The sequence below is a fragment of the Schistocerca serialis genome, chromosome 2 (assembly GCF_023864345.2).
Source record: "Schistocerca serialis cubense isolate TAMUIC-IGC-003099 chromosome 2, iqSchSeri2.2, whole genome shotgun sequence".
In the NCBI taxonomy this organism is placed as follows: Eukaryota; Metazoa; Arthropoda; class Insecta; order Orthoptera; family Acrididae; genus Schistocerca; species Schistocerca serialis.
Genome location: NC_064639.1, coordinates 923,020,062 through 923,040,069, shown reverse-complemented (window position 1 = coordinate 923,040,069; position 20,008 = coordinate 923,020,062).

The window sequence follows — 20,008 nt, the reverse complement described above, 5'->3', positions numbered from 1 at the left end:
AGGGAACTGTCAGCTTGTTAACGTTCAAGTAAATGGTAGCAGCAGTTCCTGCGCTAACGATGCGTGCGGCTATTTGGGAAAATGAAATTTCTTGCAGCAGTGTTTACTGTCTAGAGTTCGGGCTTATTATTTACTTCGCACGGTATGTAACTAATGAGAGGCCCCAGCTGTTGGAAGGTATCTTATGCAGTAACACAAACAGGTGAAACGTAAATTGAGAGCAGATACGTCTATATTTATACAAAAGACTAAGTCCTGACTGAATGACTCGCCGTCAGCCAGCAAAAACCGCTAAGCACAGAAACTCGAAATTTGGAGAGCGTGTAGATCCAACACTCTAGGTGCCGTTTAACGTAAGAAGGGATTATCCGAAAGTGCACCCCTAAGGGGGGGGGGTGAAAGAGGGCCTGAAAGGTTTTGTAAAAATATGTCACTATTAAGACAGTTTTGAAGATAGATGCCACGAAAATGGGTGTTTGATTTCTCTGTCAGAAATAAACACATACGTGTTTAAGCATTTTTGGAAATTTAACCGCCATTGAGGTGAAATAGTGTGTGAAAGTTCTTTCAAATAAATCATTATTAACATACTACAGTATTTATAAAGGTACATCTATAAAATTGGTATTTGACTTCTCAGCACAAAAGATACTTGTTCCATTGTTTTTGGAAACACAACTCCTAAGGGGGTGAAATACGACATGAATAGTATATTATGATAGACTTCATTATGAAAGCATTTTTAAAAGCTAAATGTATAAAAATTTCTATTTGTCTTCTCTGTTAGAAATAAAAAATTCTCATTTCACTGCTTTTGCAATTTATCCCCTAAGAGGGTGAAACATTTTATGAAAATATTTGACTGTTAAAACCCTTTTCGAGCTAAATCTATCAAAACTGGTATTTGGCTTCTCAGTTAGAACTGGAAACATGTGTTTCATTCTTTTTGGAAATTCAAGCTCTAATGGAGTGAAACAAAGCCATACTGATCCATTGACTCGCCATTGGCCAGCTCAAAGCTCTGAAGATATAAACTTGAAATATGGAGAGATTGTGGGTGTTATACTGCAGGCATAGTTCAAGAAGGGACTGTTCGAATTTCCACCCCCAAGGGGGTGAAATAGTGGATAAATGACTTTTGGAAAATATGTAGCTATTAAGGCAATTTTGCAGCTAGAATTACGAAAGTTGGTGTTTGGATTCTCAGTCATAAATTAAAAACACGTGTTTCAGCGTTATTGGAAATTCAAGCGCTAAGAGGGGAAAATAACAAGTGAAAATATTTTTGAAAATAAATCATTATTAGAGAACTACTGAAGCATTGTTAAAGTTAGATCTGTGAAAATTGGTATATGGTGTCTCGTGTTTCCATTGTTTTGAAATTTCAACTCCATAAAGGACTGAAGTAGAGGATCAAAAGTTTATGAAATTATGTCATTACGAAAGCATTTTTGAAGCTAAATCTATGAAAATTTGTGTCTCGCTTCTCCCCCTTCCCCCGAAAGGGGTCGGGATAGGGGACGAAAATTTTTAAGAAAATATTTCGTTATATTCAAAATGTTTTAAAAGTAAACCTATTAATATTGGCATTACATTTCTCGGTAAGATATTCAATGAAAATATCGCCACAAGGAAGCAAAAGACATGATTAACAAAAACCTTGGACTCGAGCTACCATAATCCTGTTTTGGTTAGAAGTATATTCAGAAAAAACTAAGCTTCTTTGGCCTTAATTAGTGTGATAAGTTTAGGTATTGCAACTTTTGAACAACAGAAATTCGAATAAACAAAATCAGAAAGAATCTGTACAGGCCAAACAGACTAGGCGAGCGAAGTAGCTGGCGCTACGCTAATGTGCTTATAATTTTAAGTCCTCCTCTGTCGTCTGGTTTGATATTATCCTCCATCTTTATCCGTCTAGTGATGATCTTTACATCTCTACCTTACTACTTAACCCAACATGAAATGGTACCAAGTCCCACCTTACGCAATTTTTGAACAGCACAAGCTGTCAGCACGTGTGGAAATCTGCGTGAGCAATGGATAGTGCCATATCGTAATGTACATCGCATTATGTGGAAAGAGGCAATGTTTCCACTAATTCTTCATCACAAAGTGGTTGAAATATTGCGAAGAGTCAGATGATAGTGTTTTCATAGAAATGGGCCGAAGGGAAGTGTTGACTGATTGCAGTGTCCATGTGCACGCGAACTATCAGTATATTTGTGACTGTATTACTGATACGCTTCAGTAACACTGCTAAATTGAAATATGCTTGTTTAGAAACGAGGATACCATAAGTGCAACAATGAAAAATCAGAAATGAGTTCTGCCCACAAACGCACGATTAACCGTCATCAAACGTTAAATGCAGATAGTTCTTTTCAGAAGATATGCGAGTATATTTCTACATCTACCATACAGTATGACCCATTGTAACAATTGTTATGGCCTTTTTCGTTCCATTCACGAATGGAAATCTGGAGAAATGACTGTTTAATAGCCACTGTGCGTGCTGTAATTGTAGTGTTGACAGATTGCCAACACTACGCACATTATTTAAGGGAGGCGGCCATTAAGCAAGCAGGCGGACTTGATGGTCTGAAACAGGATACTTATGAATGCTATAAAGAAAAGTACGTAGCTGCTGGAATACTTAACTTTAATCCACCATTTGTATACAGCGTTCTTGATGAGACATTTCATACGATAACTATCAAACTATCAATTGCTATGTAAGGCTAATGGCGCCTTGCTAGGTCGTAGCCATGGACTTAGCTGAAGGCTATTCTAACTATCTGCTCGGCTAATGAGCGATGCTTCGTCAGTGTAGTCGGTAGCAATGTCGTCCATACAACTGGGGCGAGTGCTATTCCGTATCTCGAGACCTGTCTTGTGGTGGCGCTCGGTCTGCGATCACACAGTGGCGACACGCGGGTCCGACATGTACTAATGGACCGCGGCCGATTTAAAGCTACCACCTAGCAAGTGTGGTGTCTGGCGGTGACACCACAGTAATTATACTAATCTCGTCCTCACGAGCCTGACGGGGGCGATTTGTAGGGGGTTGTAGTAATTCTTAGACTCATAATGTAAAGCTGGTTCTTGGAACTTCGTAAGCAGACTTTCATGGAACAGTTTCGGGCTATCTCCAAGAGCCTGTCAGTGCAGTTCTTTCAACATTTCTGTGGCACGCTCCCGTGGATCAAACAGATTTTGACCATTCGTGCTGCTCTTCTCAGTATACGTTCAGTATCATCCTGTTAGTCCTATCTGACACGGGTTCCACACACTTGAATAACGTTCTAGGACGGGTCCCTTGAGCGATTCCTTAGCAATCTTTTTTGTAGATTTATTGCATTTCCCTAGTGTTCTACTAATAAACCGAAGTCTGGTACTTGCTTTACACACGATGAGTCTACATGACCCTTCCATTTGATGTCCTTACAGTGTGCTACACCCAGTTATTTGCATGAGTTTACCAATTCCAACTGTGGCTCCTTGATACTATACCAATAGGACACTAAGTTCTTTCGTTTCGTGAAGTGCAAAATTTACATTTATGAACATTTAAAGCAAGTTGCCAATCTTTGCACCACTTACAGAAAGTTGAAAAATACAAACAGGGAGAGAGTGTGATAAACCTCTTCCCTCGAAAATTTCTCCCCTTCATACCTTCTCTGTGTTACCACAGATGATGTATCAATGATCTCATTTGAACTAAATTGGAAATGTGGTAAGTTCCTATGTGACCAAAATGCTGAAGTCATCGGTCTCTAGGCTTACACACTGCTTAATCTAAGTAAACTAACTTACGCTAAGGACAACACGCAGATACCCATGCCTGAGGGAGGACTCGAACCTGCAGCTGGGGGGAGCCGCGCGAACCGTGACAAGGCGGCTAAGACCGCGCGGATACCCCACGCGTCAATTATTTGTACTAAGATGGTAGCACACGAGAGGACCTATTTGCTTCCACCGCCATGAGTGGAATGCATGGCCTATTTGCTTCCACCGCCCTGAGTGGAATCCATAAGTCCTAATTAACGTTGTCGCCGCGCAGAAAACAGCGCGTAGGTCTTGTACCTCTATCTTGAGGCTGTAAGAAACACTTAGCGAGGAACTGATAATATGTCAATAATTAATTTTCGAATTATTTTGTTTACAAGCGATTCCATTCGCTTTTTATTAGCAAAATATGATAAACTGCGCGATTACATTCCATTTTAGAGTCACAAATAATTTCCATTCCTCAACAAAATAATGAACTGCGTATTTCCGTAATTAATATCACGCTGTTCTCAGCTATATCTCCAAATGACCGTACACTGCTAACAAAGTCTTAACCTGATGCCGACCGCGGCAGACAACATTTCTTTCCTCCGAAACTGCCGAACCAGGTCTCACGTTTACAAACCATAGATTACTAATAAAGTCTTAACTGACACCGATCGAGGCATACAACACGTCTGTCCCCCGACACTGCCGAACCAGCTCTGATCTTAAAGCCGAACCACTTCTATCGCCATCCAACTTAGACACGATCCGAAGTGCTTCGTCTGCCTTTTCGTTTAGCCGTTGCTTATTATTCTGCTGGTTATTCATACTTGTGATATAGTGGAATGGTATGGCTCTTGAGAGATGATACCTAAAAAATGTATGTATTCAGAACCATTAAAATAATATTTTGTATTTGAGAGAAATGTACTGCTGTGCTCACTAGAATTATTAATGACCAAGTGTGACTTCCCAAACACGAAAATTCCCAAGAAAAGTTTTAATAAAAAATTTTATATTTAAGGAAAAATGTGCCACAGCACTCATTCTAATTGTTAATTACTGCTTGGCATGTATCAAAATTGACCAGAGTTTTAATTTTAATAGATACACAAATAAAATAAAATACGTTTAAGACATGACAAACAATATTCAAGAAAATTATTAGCTGTAATTTTAGAGCTTTGATCTTGAACTCTTAGCAGACCGGCAGAAGATCGCTTGGACATTCCACACACAGGCACTTTGTCAACTGAGACAGCGACCTTTAGATTTACGGTCAGTCTGCCAGAAACTCTTGCCCATTAACTCGGGAATGACAAAGGCACGCAGATCGCACTCAACTGAAACAGACTAAAATTCTAAATAAAGGATTTGGAAATTACTGTACTGAACAATTTCAGCTCAAGGGGAACCGTAATTACGTTCCTGAATTATATTGAAAAGCCAAAGAAACTGGTACACCTATCTAATATCGTGTAGGGCCCGCGCGAGCACGCACAAGTGCCGCAACACGACGTGGCATGTGCTCGACTAATGTCTCAAATAGTGCTGGAGGGAACAGACACCATGAATCTTGCAGGGCTGTCCATAAAGCCGTAAGAGTACGAGGGGGTGGAGATCTCTTCCAAACAGCACGTTGTAAAGCGTCCCTGATACGTTCAATGATATTCATATCTGTGCAGTGTGGTGGCCAGCGGAAGTGTTCACACTCAGAGGAGTGTTCCAGGAGCCTCTATGTAGCAATTCAGGACGTGTGGGATGCGCATTGTCCTGCTGGAATTACCCAAATCCGTCGGAAAGCACAACTGACATGAATGGATGTAGGTGATCAGAGAGGACACTTACGTATGTGTCAGCTGCCAGAGTAGTATCTAGACGTATCAGGTGTCTTATATCACTCCAACTACACTCGGCCCACATCAACACAGAGCCTCCGCCAGCTTGAACAGTCCCCTGCTTAAATGAAGGGTCTATCGATTCATGAGGTTGTCTCCTTACCCGTAGACGTCCATCCGCTCCATGCAATTTGGAACGAAAGTCAGACCAGGCAACATGTTGGCAGTCATCAACAGCCCAATGTCTGTGCTGACGGGCCCTGGCAAGGCGTACAGCTTTGTGTCATGCAGTCATCAAGCATACACGAGTGGGCCTTCGGCTCCCAAAGCCCATATCGATGACGTTTCGTTGAATAGTTCGCACGCTGCCACTTTTTGATTGCCCAGCACTGAAATCTACAGCAATTTGCAGAAGGGTTGCATTTCTGTCTCGTTGAACGATTCTCTTCAGTCTTATATAGGCGTTGTCGGTTGCTGCGCCGTATTCTGCCTGTTTACATATCTCCGCATTTGAGTATGCATGCTTATACCAGTTTCTTTGGCGCTTCAGTGTAATTCCTACGAGTGGCACCTTTACAGTTTTTAGCAGTCTTCAGAACCAAAGTTACGCTACAAAAAAAGATAAATTTTGTAAACAACAAGGTCAGGCTAGCTGATTCGTTTTCAAATATTAATAGTGGTTGCAAAATTTAGCGGTGGAAGAACAGGCTTATGTAACGTTTCCGTCATAAAATTATAGTCCGGTCTCAGAAATATGGCCTGCATCAAGGAACGGCTCATTATGCATATCCTTATCCCCAGTCCCCACCAGGATTTCAAAAGCAGTACCGGAAGTTCTCCTTTGCACACACACACAAAACACGCACTTATCAAATAAATGCCTCACCAGAGTCAGAAGCCGGAGTTGGCCACTTGTGATGTGGGAGATCTTGAACGGAAAGACTGGAGGTGAAGGCTGCCGGGCCTACCCTTGTCCGTCGGTGATATTGGCGTGTAAATGCGACACGTTCCAACACGAAAGCCGCAGCTGGCTGACAGCAGCACAGCACGCCTCCCCGGCTCGGCCCACGTGACCTCCCACCTCAGCTGAAACTCCAGGACGGACCTCCCTTCACAACCCGGAGCTCTCTCTATCTGCCAGCGGCCTGACTTTGTTCGCCGCTTCTCGTACCTCCCGCGCCATCCCCCGAGCTGCTGTACTCTCCTCCCAGCTGAACTCCGCTAAAGATTGCGAAAAAGGCGATAGGCGATTGCTCCATTGAGCGCCACGATTAGCACCATGACGACCCTTATAAACACTCCCTCCAAGCTGACCCCCAACGTTCACAGCAGTGATCAAAAAAGTCGATTTGGAGTACATTGACGAGAGGATCGAAAATGAACTAGCAACTAGGAATCAATATGCGCAAGGCAGTCCACATTCAAAGTGATAATGGACCTCACTTCTTAGTACAAGTATCTCATAATCATCCGATACGATTGACACACTTACCAAACATGGAGCCTAGTTTTGCCGCTAGAAGCATCCTGTGGAAGCATCTCGATCCACTACACAAGCATGTGAGCATGCCTCCAATACAATGACTACCTGACAGAAAACAGCAGGAACCCGCCCACCTTTCCTCACTGCAAGCAAAATCACTTCACAAACAAAGCCCAAACCTGAACTCCCAATCTACCTGCAACACATGCGACTCAACCCACCCCATCTACTCTCACAAATGCAAATCCACACCCTCGCACCAAAGTCTGAACTCACCAACCCCACACACACTTGATACACCACTGCACACAAACAGCTCCCTCAGCCCTCCACCAACCACTGAGGATATAATCCTTTTCGTAACCATAATTCCGCAAAACATAAATCCTAGAATAAATAGCCGTCGCCACCCACACCATCTTCCATCTAAATACCTACGTCGCATGTTCCCAAAATGAAGCCCATTTCAGTTTCGCCTGTCATGAAACACTGATCTAAACCCACCCTTCAGACACCTCCTTGCTTTACTTAATACGGTACAGGAGACATACAATATCTTTTACCAAAATATCCAGTCTGTCTGCTCCAAAAAACATCTTATCCACATCCTCCAACGGCACGAAAACCACACCCTCTTCCTCAACCGAACCTTTCTCCAACCCCACCATTCCATACACATGTTTCCTTACATCCTATATCGCACTGATAATACCAGTTGGTGGGGACCTTGTGGTCTGGGGGTAGCGTCTTTGATTCATAATCAAAACGTCTTCGGTCCTGGGTTCGATCCTCGCCACTGCCTAAATTTTGATAAATAATCAGCATTGGCGGCCGAAGACTTCCGGCATAAGAAGTCAGCCTCGTTCTGCCAACAGCCTTGTCAAAGAGGGCGGAGGAGCGGATAGAGGTTCAGGGCACTCTCTTGTCCTAGGGGGTGGGAAATTGCCCCTAAAGGCGGAAGAATCAGCAATGATCAACGACATGAGGATGCAGAAGGCAATGGAAACCACTGCATTAAAGACACGTAACGTGTACCACAGGACATGTGGCCTGTAATTAAAGAAGTGTCAGGATGATCTCTCCATTGGCAATATATTCCGGAATAGTCCCCCATTCGGATCTCCGGGAGGGGACCGCCAAGAGGGAGGTTACCATGAGAAAAAGATTGAATAATCTACGAAAGGATAACGTTCTACGAGTCGGGGCGTGGAATGTCATAAGCTTGAACGTGGTAGGGAAACTAGAAAATCTGAAAAGGGAAATGCAAAGGCTCAATCTAGATATAGTGAAGTGAAGTGAAGTGAAGTGAAGTGGAAGGAAGACAAGGATTTCTGGTCAGATGAGTATCGGGTAATATCAACAGCAGCAGAAAATGGTATAACAGGTGTAGGATTCGTTATGAATTGGAAGGTAGGGCAGAGGGTGTGTTACTGTGAACAGTTCAGTGACTGGGTTGTTCTAATCAGAATCGACAGCAGACCAACACCGACAACGATATATATGCCGACGTCGCAAGCTGAAGATGAACAGATAGACAAAGTGTATGAGGATATTGAAAGGGTAATGCAGTATGTAAAGGGGACGAAAATCTAATAGTCATGGGCGACTGGAATGCAGTTGTAGGGGAAGGAGTAGAAGAAAAGGTTACAGGAGAATATGGGCTTGGGACCAGGAATGAAAGAGGAGAAAGACTAATTGAGTTCTGTAACAAGTTTCAGCTACTAATAGCAAATACCCTGTTCAAGAATCACAAGAGGAGGAGGTATACTTGGAAAAGGCCGGGAGATACGGGAAGATTTCAATTAGATTACATCATGGTCAGACGGAGATTCCGAAATCAGATACTGGATTGTAAGGCGTACCAAGGAGCAGATATAGACTCAGATCACAATATAGTAGTGATGAAGAGTAGGCTGAAGTTCAAGACATTAGTGAGGAAGAATCAATACGCAAAGAAGTGGGATACGGAAGTACTAAGGAATGAAGAGATACGTTTGAAGTTCTCTAACGCTATAGATACAGCAATACGGAATAACGCAGTAGGCAGTACAGTTGAAGAGGAATGGACATCCCTGAAAAGGGCCATCACAGAAGTTGGGAAGGAAAACATAGGTACAAAGAAGGTAGCTGCGAAGAAACCATGGGTAACAGAAGAAATACTTCAGTTGATTGATGAAAGGAGGGAGTACAAACATGTTCCGGGAAAATCAGGAATACAGAAATACAAATCGCTGAGGAATGAAATAAATAGGAAGTGCAGGGAAGCTAAGACGAAATGGCTGCAGTAAAAATGTGAAGACATCGAAAAAGATATGATTGTCGGAAGGACAGACTCAGCATACAGGAAAGTCAAAACAACCTTTGGTGACATTAAAAGCAAGGGTGGTAACATTAAGAGTGCAACTGGAATTCCACTGTTAAATGCAGAGGAGAGAGCAGATAGGTGGAAAGAATACATTGAAAGCCTCTATGAGGGTGAAGATTTGTCTGATGTGATAGAAGAAGAAACAGGAGTCGATCTACAAGAGATAGGGGATCCAGTATTAGAATCGGAATTTAAAAGAGCTTTGGAGGAATTACTGTCAAATAAGGCAGAAGGGATAGATAATATTCCATCAGATTTTCTAAAATCATTGGGGGAAGTGGCAACAAAACGACTATTCACGTTGGTTTGTAGAATATATGAGTCTGGCGATATACCATCTGACTTTCGGAAAAGCATCATCCACACAATTCCGAAGACGGCAAGGGCTGACAAGTGCGAGAATTATCGCACAATCAGCTTAACAGCTCATGCATCGAAACTGCTTACGAGAATAATATACAGAAGAATGGAAAAGAAAATTGAGAATGCGCTAGGTGACGATCAGTTTGGCTTTAGGAAAAGTAAAGGGACGAGAGAGGCAATTCTGACGTTACAGCTAATAATGGAAGCAAGGCTAAAGAAAAATCAAGACACTTTCATAGGATTTGTCGACCTGGAAAAAGCGTTCGACCATATAAAATGGTGCAAGCTGTTCGCGATTCTGAAAAAAGTAGGGCTAAGCTATAGGCAGAGACGGGTCATATACAATATGTACAACAACCAAGAGGGAATAATAAGAGTGGACGATCAAGAACGAAGTGCTCGTATTAAGAAGGGTGTAAGACAAGGCTGTAGCCTTTCGCCCCTACTCTTCAATCTGTACATCGAGGAAGCAATGATGGAAATAAAAGAAAGGTTCAGGAGTGGAATTAAAATACAAGGTGAAAGGATATCAATGATACGATTCGCTGATGACATTGCTGTCCTGAGTGAAAGTGAAGAAGAACTAAATGATCTGCTGAACGGAATGAACAGTCTAATGAGTATACAGAATGGTTTGAGAGTAAATCGGAGTAAGACGAAGGTAAGGAGCAGTAGTAGAAACGAGAACAGCGAGAAACTTAACATCAGGACTGATGGTCATGAAGTCAATAAAGTTAAGGAATTCTGCTACCTAGGCGGTAAAATAACCAATGACGGACGGAGCAAGGAGGACATCAAAAGCAGACTCGCTATGGCAAAAAAGGCATTTCTGGCCAAGAGAAGTCTACTAATATCAAATACCGGCCTTAATTTGAGGCAGAAATTTCTGAGGATGTACGTCTGGAGTACAGCATTGTATGGTAGTGAAACATGGACTGTGGGAAAACCGGAACAGAAGAGAATCGAAGCATTTGAGATGTGGTGCTATAGACGAATGCTGAAAATTAGGTGGACTGATAAGGTAAGGAATGAGGAGGTTCTACGCAGAATCGGAGAGGAAAGGAAGATGTGGAAAACACTGATAAGGAGAAGGGGCAGGCTGATAGGACATCTGCTAAGACATGAGGGAATGACTTCCATGGTACTAGAGGGAGCTGTAGAGGGCAAAAACTGTAGAGGAAGACAGAGATTGGAATACGTCAAGCAAATAATTGAGGACGTAGGTTGCAAGTGCTACTCTGAGATGAAGAGGTTAGCACAGGATAGGAATTCGTGGCGGGCCGCATCAAACCAGTCAGTAGACTGATGACCAAAAAAAAAAAAAAAAATACCAGTCCTATTGCCATTGGCGAGGTAGTCATCGCCACCTCCGAAACAGTCCTTCTACTCCGCAACCGTTGCTAAATGATCCAACTGATTAACTCGTCCTCACCATATTTCTCCCAAAACTCACAATATCCCTTGCCACTTTCTACATCTGCCATAACCATCCCGTCCTGCACGATTTCCTAAGCCATGTAGACCGAACTTTTGCCCCTTACATAATCATAGCCGATTTAACCTTCAAGCCCACACACCCGCGACAAACAGCAACGGCGTCAGTTTATCATCACTCTCAGTGGCCACAATATTCCCGTCTACACCCTCCTTGGCACACATACCGCCTCCAATGCCATTATTGTTTCCCCTAACCTCTTGAAGTTCACAATAGAAGTCCTTGGTTCAACTGGAAGTGATCGCCTATCTGTTCTTCCCCAGATCTCACACTGTGCACCAAACCCGACCCACTCCTAGTCATCCATCACGACACAACCAGGATTATTCCCACGCAGAATGAAATGCGTACCGTGCCCAAATTCATACCAAAATCGCAACCCCTGATTCCAACCTTCAAAATCCTGACAACGTCCAAAGTGAGGCTGGCTTCCAGCAACACACCATAAAAAATGCAATTTCCAACCATATCACACTCCTACTCTCCCTCCATGTGCTCCTGCCCTGTTTCAAGAATCCCTTAGCGCATACAGAGAATTCGTTCGTAATCGTGGTTGGTACATGCTCACAGGCCACCAACAACTCCAGCGACGTCTACAGAGTCACTTATAAGCCAAATGACGTTGGCACTGACACCGCATGCGCTAAACTAAACGAAACACTTACAAATTCTACGAAATATTGGAAAACCTCTCGCACCAAACTTCCGGTACTTACACAGCACTCCACGAACAGTGCTAAACACGCCAATAACAGCTGATGACATTACACAAACATCAGCAAAAAAGCGTAACACTGCACCCCGTCACGGTACAAGGAATGTCGCAAAGCCTATCACGAAACCATCCCTTGAAATCGTTTACAATACCATACTCTACATAGGTTATTACTCAGAGCAGTGGAAAACGTTCGAGGTCTTCCTCCAGAAACCTGAGCCATTTGGCGAGGTCGATACCTCGCACCTGGCGAACTTGAGCACTATCTTTGGATATCTGAGAAGCTGGCGCTGACAAGGGTGGGATGGTGGAGGTAACAGTCAGGCGGAGACTAGTATGAAGTCTTGGAGGGGGCGGCACGAGAGGCACAGTGGCCTTGTTTTTGGGTTAGGGTGACCAGCTTTCTCGATGTGCGCATGTTCGTGTAGCGTAGCCCGTGTTCTGGTGCTGTTAGTATAGAGCTCTGCGGCAGTCGTAGCGGCGTACCAGCCGTTAAATGAGTAGATCTGGCGGACATTTGCACTGCTTGCTTGCTACACGTGAACGAAGATAGAGCTTGGGATCTGTCACTACCTGTTTTAAAGGTGAGCGTTCTTTGACATTTCTGTGACACTCGGTCTGGCCGGTGGCTCCTATGTTTGCTAAACCATTTTGGCCATTATTGGTTGCTTAGTGCTCAGCTCTGTACCGCCCATTTCGCAGTCCAGCTGAAACGGCTTCTGTAATGCCGCTCTCCGGCGCTGCCACTATCAGGAAACATGTCTTTATGTAAGCTGACTTTTACTTGCGCTAGGAAAGCAGTATTTATTTATGTATTCCATTCCATTGCATCCTGTTATCTATAATTTATACACCCTTGAAATAGCGTCAGAAATGCTGTCCAAGATCTGCCACTCTGTTTCGCAATGCCGTGTCTCCTTGACATCGAGTCTTTCGTTCCGATCCAGTCGCTGCCAATCAGTATCAGCAACATCAGCATGCAGCGGACATCCCCAGAAAGTATGTTCTGCCGTATCTTCTTCACCACAGGCACCCTCGGAGTTCTGTCTTCTACTCATTCGATGTCAGTAGGCGATCTTGGGCCCACTACCGGTGAGGAAACGTGTCAGGCCTCTTGAGGGATTCACGTGTTTCATCCCGAGTCTTTGTTTTATATTTGGCAGGAAACCAAAGGTGCACCTCGCTGTTCTTTAGACGTCATCCCATCGTTTCTACCATACGTGGAAGATCTGATTTCTAATTTGCTGCTTGCTTGTGGCCCTACTCCTATTAAATACAGTACTTCAAGACATTGTTCTTTCTTCAGCCAATAGATCACCGCTTTTTCCGTTTTCGGAGGTCGTGGACACACCCCAAGCATTACTTACAACGCCTCAACTGACACAATGCCAAAAGCTCCCGCCAACCGAAGAAGTATTCCACGTTAAACTCTGTTAACTTTCCGTGCAGGTGTTACGAGCACTCGCACAATATCCCATGACCTCAGTTTAGAATCGCACTACGATACGTTCTTATTGTTTGTATTGGCAGCTTGTAATCGTAACTGGCGAGACTACTAATTTTGTTCATCGTGTTCCTGGCTCTCTTGCTCATTTCTTCAATATGTGCACCATAATTTTATCGTTCGTTCAAGAGGACATCTAAGTATTTGGTGACGGATTTTCTCTTTAAGAACCTGTCGATTAATTTCAGGGTCGGGTCTGTTAAAAGATTATCTTTTAACCACGTGTATGTGATCTTTTCAGGTGCAAGATACTATTTGACTCGTTGGCACCGCCGATGTAGATCTTGAAGGACGAGAGTCGGATTAAAATTATTTGATAGTTGACACTTCACGCGTTGGAGGCGTCTTCCTCGAATCAGAGCGATCAACGTCACGTCCGAACTGTTCGCCGTTGCCAAACTGTCTCAACAAATGGTCAGTTTACTTCCAATTAGTTGTCTGTGTTTTTTTTTTCTTGTTGTGTTTGGATGGCGAATTTTGGGCGCGACCTATTTATTTCGCATTTTATCACACAGGATAACAACACCCAAAACAACAGACGCACAAAACAATAGTAACGAAATACACACATGACTACTGTATTCTTTCGCACAAGACGCCATCGACTTCACTCATTCAGTTATCTGATTTCAGAGGTCGGCCTACAGCAGGTAAGCTTCATACAACATTGCGTGAACCCGAACGTTTTGAAGGCAGCAAATGGTGTTTGCAACTGGTTTTATAAGTGAGTATATAAAGGATGTAGCAAAAAGAATCATCCGATTTGGCACGTCTATATTTCTGAAACTAATACAATGAGTTTTGTTTTTTGATGGACTAGAAACTCAACAAGTTTCCTTTCATACTTTTCATAAGTGTTCAATACGACCCCCTTGAGAGGCACGGCATATGTCAATGCGGCTTTCAAATTGTTCCCACACTGCAACGAGCGCGTCTTGTGTTACAGCTTCCACAGCTGCTGTTACGCGATGCCTCAGTTCATTCATTGCTGTTGGTAACGGAGGCACATAACAGAGTCTCTTATAAACCGCAACAAGAAAGAATCACATACAGGCAAGACCAGTGACCCTGGAGGCTAGTAATGTAAGGCTGAATCATTTGGCCCAGTGCGACCGATCCATCGTTCAGGAATCTTTTGACGTAAGAATTCCAGCACCTCCAGACGCCAGTGCGGCGGTGCCTCATCCTGTTGGTAAACGAAGTCGTTCCAATCAGTCTCAAACTGTGGGAAAAGAAAGCTCTCAAGCATATCGAGGTATGTGCTTCCTGTAACAATGTTCTCGACAAAGAAGAATACACCATACATCTTTTCCCGTCAAACTGCACAAAACACATTAAATTTTGGAGAGCCCCTCTCACGTTGTACAACTTTATGTGGTTGTTCCGTACCCCATATCCTCACATTATGATGGTTCACCTTTTCGTTTAAATGGAATGTCGCCTCGTCACTAAACACTGTGTGTGGAAGAAAACTGTCATCCTCCATCGTGACAAGAAAGAAATTACAGAACTCCATACGTTGTTGTTTGTCACCTTCACAGAGAGCTTGCAGTAGCTGAATTTTGTCTGGTTTCATGAGTAAACGTCGACGCAACACACACCAGACAGACATCGGGGGCACGTTGAGCTGTCGAGCTGTGTGGTGAACGGATTTCTGCGGACTCCTTGTGAAACTATGGCGGATGCGTTCGACGTCTGTGTCAGACACTACAGGACGGCCCGGCGATTTGCCTTTACACAAACCACCTGTTTATCGGATTTGTTCATGCTATCGTCTAATGCTCTGTGCCGTAGGAGAATCCACACCATACCTAGTACGAAAGCCACGCTGAACAGTTATTACTGACCCGCACTGCGCAAAACATAGGACACAAAACACTTTCTGTTGTTCCAACACCATTTTTACTAGAACTTAAGTGGGCGCACACTGCTGCTACGTAGTGGGAACAATGTAAAACTCGAGAGTTTGCTCTTTCCAACAGTACGTTGTTCACGCACATATCACAAATAACATAATAGATATGATTTTTTAAAATCAGATGATTCTTTTTGATACACCCTGTATAATATTATAGCGCGAATATCTCCCATGGTGGAGAGGTAAACTTACAGCTTAACGGTGCGGAAGGTCGAGTGTCGAATCACGCCAGGCAACATCTTTTTATTTTTAAATCTTTATCGAAATTACTCTGATTAGAATTATTTTAAATTAGTTGGTTTAAATGCAATATTTTTTTTATTTTTTAATCTTTTATCGCGTCATTTTCATCATCGTACTGACTTTTTTATTTGCTGTTATTTTTTCCCTCCTGTTGTTGTTGTTGTGGTCTGTTGTTGTTGTGGTCTGTTGTTGTGGACTGGTTTGATGCAGCTGTCCATGCTACTCTGTCCTGTGCAAGCTTCTTCATCTCCCAGTACCTACTGCAGCCTACGTCCTTCTGAATCTGCTTATGTATTCATCTCTTGGTCTCCCTTTACGATTCTCACCCTCCACGCTGCCCTTCAGTACGAAATTTGTGATCCCTTGATGCCTCAGAACATGTCCCACCAACCGATCCCTTCTTCTAGTCAAGCTGTGCCACAAACTCCTCTTCTCCCCAATTCTATTCAATACCTCCTCATTAGTTATGTGATCTACCCATCTAATCTTCAGCATTTTTCTGTAGCACCACATTCCGAAAGCTTCTATTCTTTTCTTGTCTAAACTATTTATCGTCCATGTTTCACTTCCATACATGGCTACACTCCATAAAAATACTATCAGAAACGACTTCCTGACACTTATATCAATACTCGATGTTAACAAATTTCTCTTCTTCAGAAACGCTTTCCTTGCCATTGCCAGTCTACATTTTATATCCTCTCTACTTCGACCATCATCAGTTATTTTGCTCCCCAAATAGCAAAACTCCTTTACTACTTTAAGTGTTGCATTTCCTAATCTAATTCCCTCAGCATCACCGGACTTAATTCGACTGCATTCCATTATCCTCGTTTTGCTTTTGTTGATGTTCATCTTATACCCTCCTTTCAAGACACTGTCCATTCCGTTCAACTGCTCTTCCAAGTCCTTTGCTTTCCCTCCTATCACACTTATTTCGTTGGCAATGTGCCTGTGTACATTGCTCATCGGTTGGGGTCGTGTCAGCTCGCCTAACCAAAGCGAGAAGTTACAGTTCGCGTTTAGCGCTGAAACTGAATCTGTTTCTGTGTTGAGTTTGCTCGTTCAGGTCAGCTTTAATCTCCATGAACAAAGCGAGCGTGATTAATAGTTCTGCCGCAGGTTGCTGACGGCTCGGACAGATTGCACATCACGACGTTGTGGTTAGGTTAGGGCACGAGTGTAAACTCAGGGGTACAAAACGCGTCGCCTGCCGCAGTTCAGCCATTGGTCGCTTAAAATTAGCAGCTGGCACAGCATCTCACGTTCCCGCCACACCTGACGGCAGCCACTGCAATTATTTAGAATTAAAACTTAAAACAGTCTTGATCGCAATCGTGTTAAAATATTTTAACTACTTTTAAGATCGCTGACTATGTTTTCAAAAATCTTATGCAGCAATTGTTGTTCCGCGTCACATGAACGGCACTTCAGCACTTGTGAAGTGACCCGCCATGTTCTCGTGTCGCCTCTAACCGAGGGGTAGCCGGTGTGGCAACACAACAGCGCTGAGTGACAGCTGTCAAGTAATTTTAAGCCGACTGTATGATGTATCCATCTTTCAGGTTGCTTCTTGAGCTTCCCTTCACAAGCATCGTCAGGTCGTCAACATACGGAACTACTGCTACGACCTTCATCATTGCACTGTAGCTTTCCTAACACCGGGTCGAGTACTAGATCCCAGAAAACAGGGCCTTTTCTGGATCCCTGTGGCCAAACTATTGACATGTCTTTTATTAGGGTCTCTCCTGCGCAAGGCAGTGCTGCTTCTCTGATTTTACAATGGTTCTTTAACACACTGAGTGCCATGCCTGTAATATTAAGTTGCTGCCGGCGGTGCGAAGAAGTTGTTTCTTAGCGAGAACTGCCTAGCCCTTAATATCACGCGCGGCCCTCCTCATTTCACTCCTAGTTCCTGGGCGTAACATTACTGGTCCGGCAGTTCTCAGAAGGGAGGCAAACACCTGTAGTACAGATTTCTGCCACGTGTTAGATTGCTTGACAATTATTTTCATCATGGCAGCGACAACAGCAACCGTTACGAAATTGTCTCGAATGAAAAACAGCCCACATTTGCACTAAATTACATTTATTTTAAACCTTGACTATGGTTTCTGCTATAATAATATAGCCTTCTTCAGAAGCCATACACACTAATAAATGAAAAATGTCTTAGCCCAGCTGCTGCGTCAAGACCAATAAAATAACTTCAACAGACATAAGCCTGTTTCGAACATAATTACATATGGCACCGTATGTCCTCCGCCACCACCTCTGTTATACTGGGGGCACGGTTGTCAAATGTGCTGCACCCCGCGCACCATAGGTGGCACTCACCACAGTGAGCTACGTCGCCCGTTTATCAGGCAACTAGGACATACGGTGCCATATGTGATTTTACTTATGTTCGAAACAGGCTTATGTCTGTTGAAGCTATTTTATTGGTCTTGACGCAGCCGCTGCGCTAAGATATTTTTCATTTATTAGTGTGTATGATTTCTGAAGAAGGCTATATTATTATACCAGAAACCACGGTCAAGGTTTAAAATAAATATAATGTAGTGCAACTGGGGGCTGTTTCTCACTCGAGGCAATAGCTTGATAATTTAGCGAGTGCAGGTCACACACTTTATACTGATCAAAACTACACTATCCTGGCAGTGGGAAGAGCACTTGAAGGGAAATGTACCTGTCTTGTTGACATCATAAAAAAAGGGAGACGAATGCAATATGTTTTGTGTAGTGCTTCTCTCCAGCGAAATGACGGTGTTTGGGATTTCCCGCCGCAAGGAAAATAGTTTAATCCTAAGATGGAAAGACAAAACATAAGTTTACATCCTGAGCACAAGACACTGCGGCAACATGATATCCTATACAGACAGAAGAGGAAGAGAAAAAAAAAAACAGCAGCAGTGCTTGCCTACAGTAAAAAGAAGTTCGGTATTGATCCCAGTGACCAGAGGACGTCTTATGGGACATCTGATCACCGTTCACACAAGTGGTGGAGAAAGCAATCATTCCACCTTATTCTGATGGCAATTTTAGATGCATTTGTGCTGTACATGCAGGTGACAAAGACAAACAATTGTACCAGCCAGTTCATTATCGTTGTGTGCAAAGGCTTGTGATCATCATGCGCCACTAACAGTCACCCTTCTGCAAGTGGTGCTGAAGTTCCACGACTGAATGGAAAGCTTTCTACCAGGGAAGAAGAACGCACAGAAAACTTGTAGAGAGTGCTCCGAGAGGGAGAAGTAAAAAGGAGGGAGGCTACTTAATTCCACTGTGCTGTATGCAAAGAGGAGTTTTGTGTGCAACCCTTCTTCCAGTTATAGTATTGAAAAAAGAACTGCCTGAAATTAAAAAAATCATTTGTGGAAATTTAACATTCATGATCTGTGTAAATAAATATCTAAACTCTGCCATCTGTATAAATAAATAGTCTGTAACATGAAAAAGCAATGTTTTTCTTACCCAAAAACATCACCTTTAGTTTTAATTGTGGTGATGAAAGATTGCAAAGCAGGGCACCATAAGTGACACGTATTTGAAGAGGAAATAATAAGCTTTATTCCTGTCTAAGAGTGACATATTTATCATTATTCCTGAATCTGTACCGAAGGAATAAAGTACAGTAAAACTCGCCGGCACTGAGTGACGGAGACTGCCACTGGGGTCAGTATAGTTGCCTACATGGCTGACACTCTGTTGTGGCGTAACAAGCTTGCTACGCCACACTGGGAAGGGAGCCGAAAGGCACGCGTACACACACGCCGACTGGCGTCAAGTCTGGAACAGGATACGTTATGACTGCTATAAAGAAAATACGTAGCTTTGGAATATACTTAACTTTTAATCACTCCTTGTGATACGTCTCTCTTGACTATACAAATGAGACTCGTAAGATACATGCACTGTTACAATTGGCGCCTTGCTAGGTCGTAGCCATGGACTTAGCAGAAGGCTATTCTAACTGTCTCTCGGCAAATGAGAGGAAGGCTTCTTCCCTAATGTCGCTAGCAATGTCGTCGTACAACTGGGGCGAGTGCTAGTCCGTATCTCGAGACCTGCCTTGTGGTGGCGCTAGGTCTGCGATCACACAGTGGCGACACGCGGGTCCGACATGTACTAAATGGACCGCGGCCGATTTAAGCTACCACCTAGGAAGTGTGGTGTCTGGCGGTGACACCACACACTCAAAGTGTTTAAAAAGTTGTGTAACCCTCATGGACAGTCCAAGTTCCTCATGCGCTAAAAAGTGCTGCCCACTATCAGTAGTCGAACGCCTCAGCGATGTCCACAACATA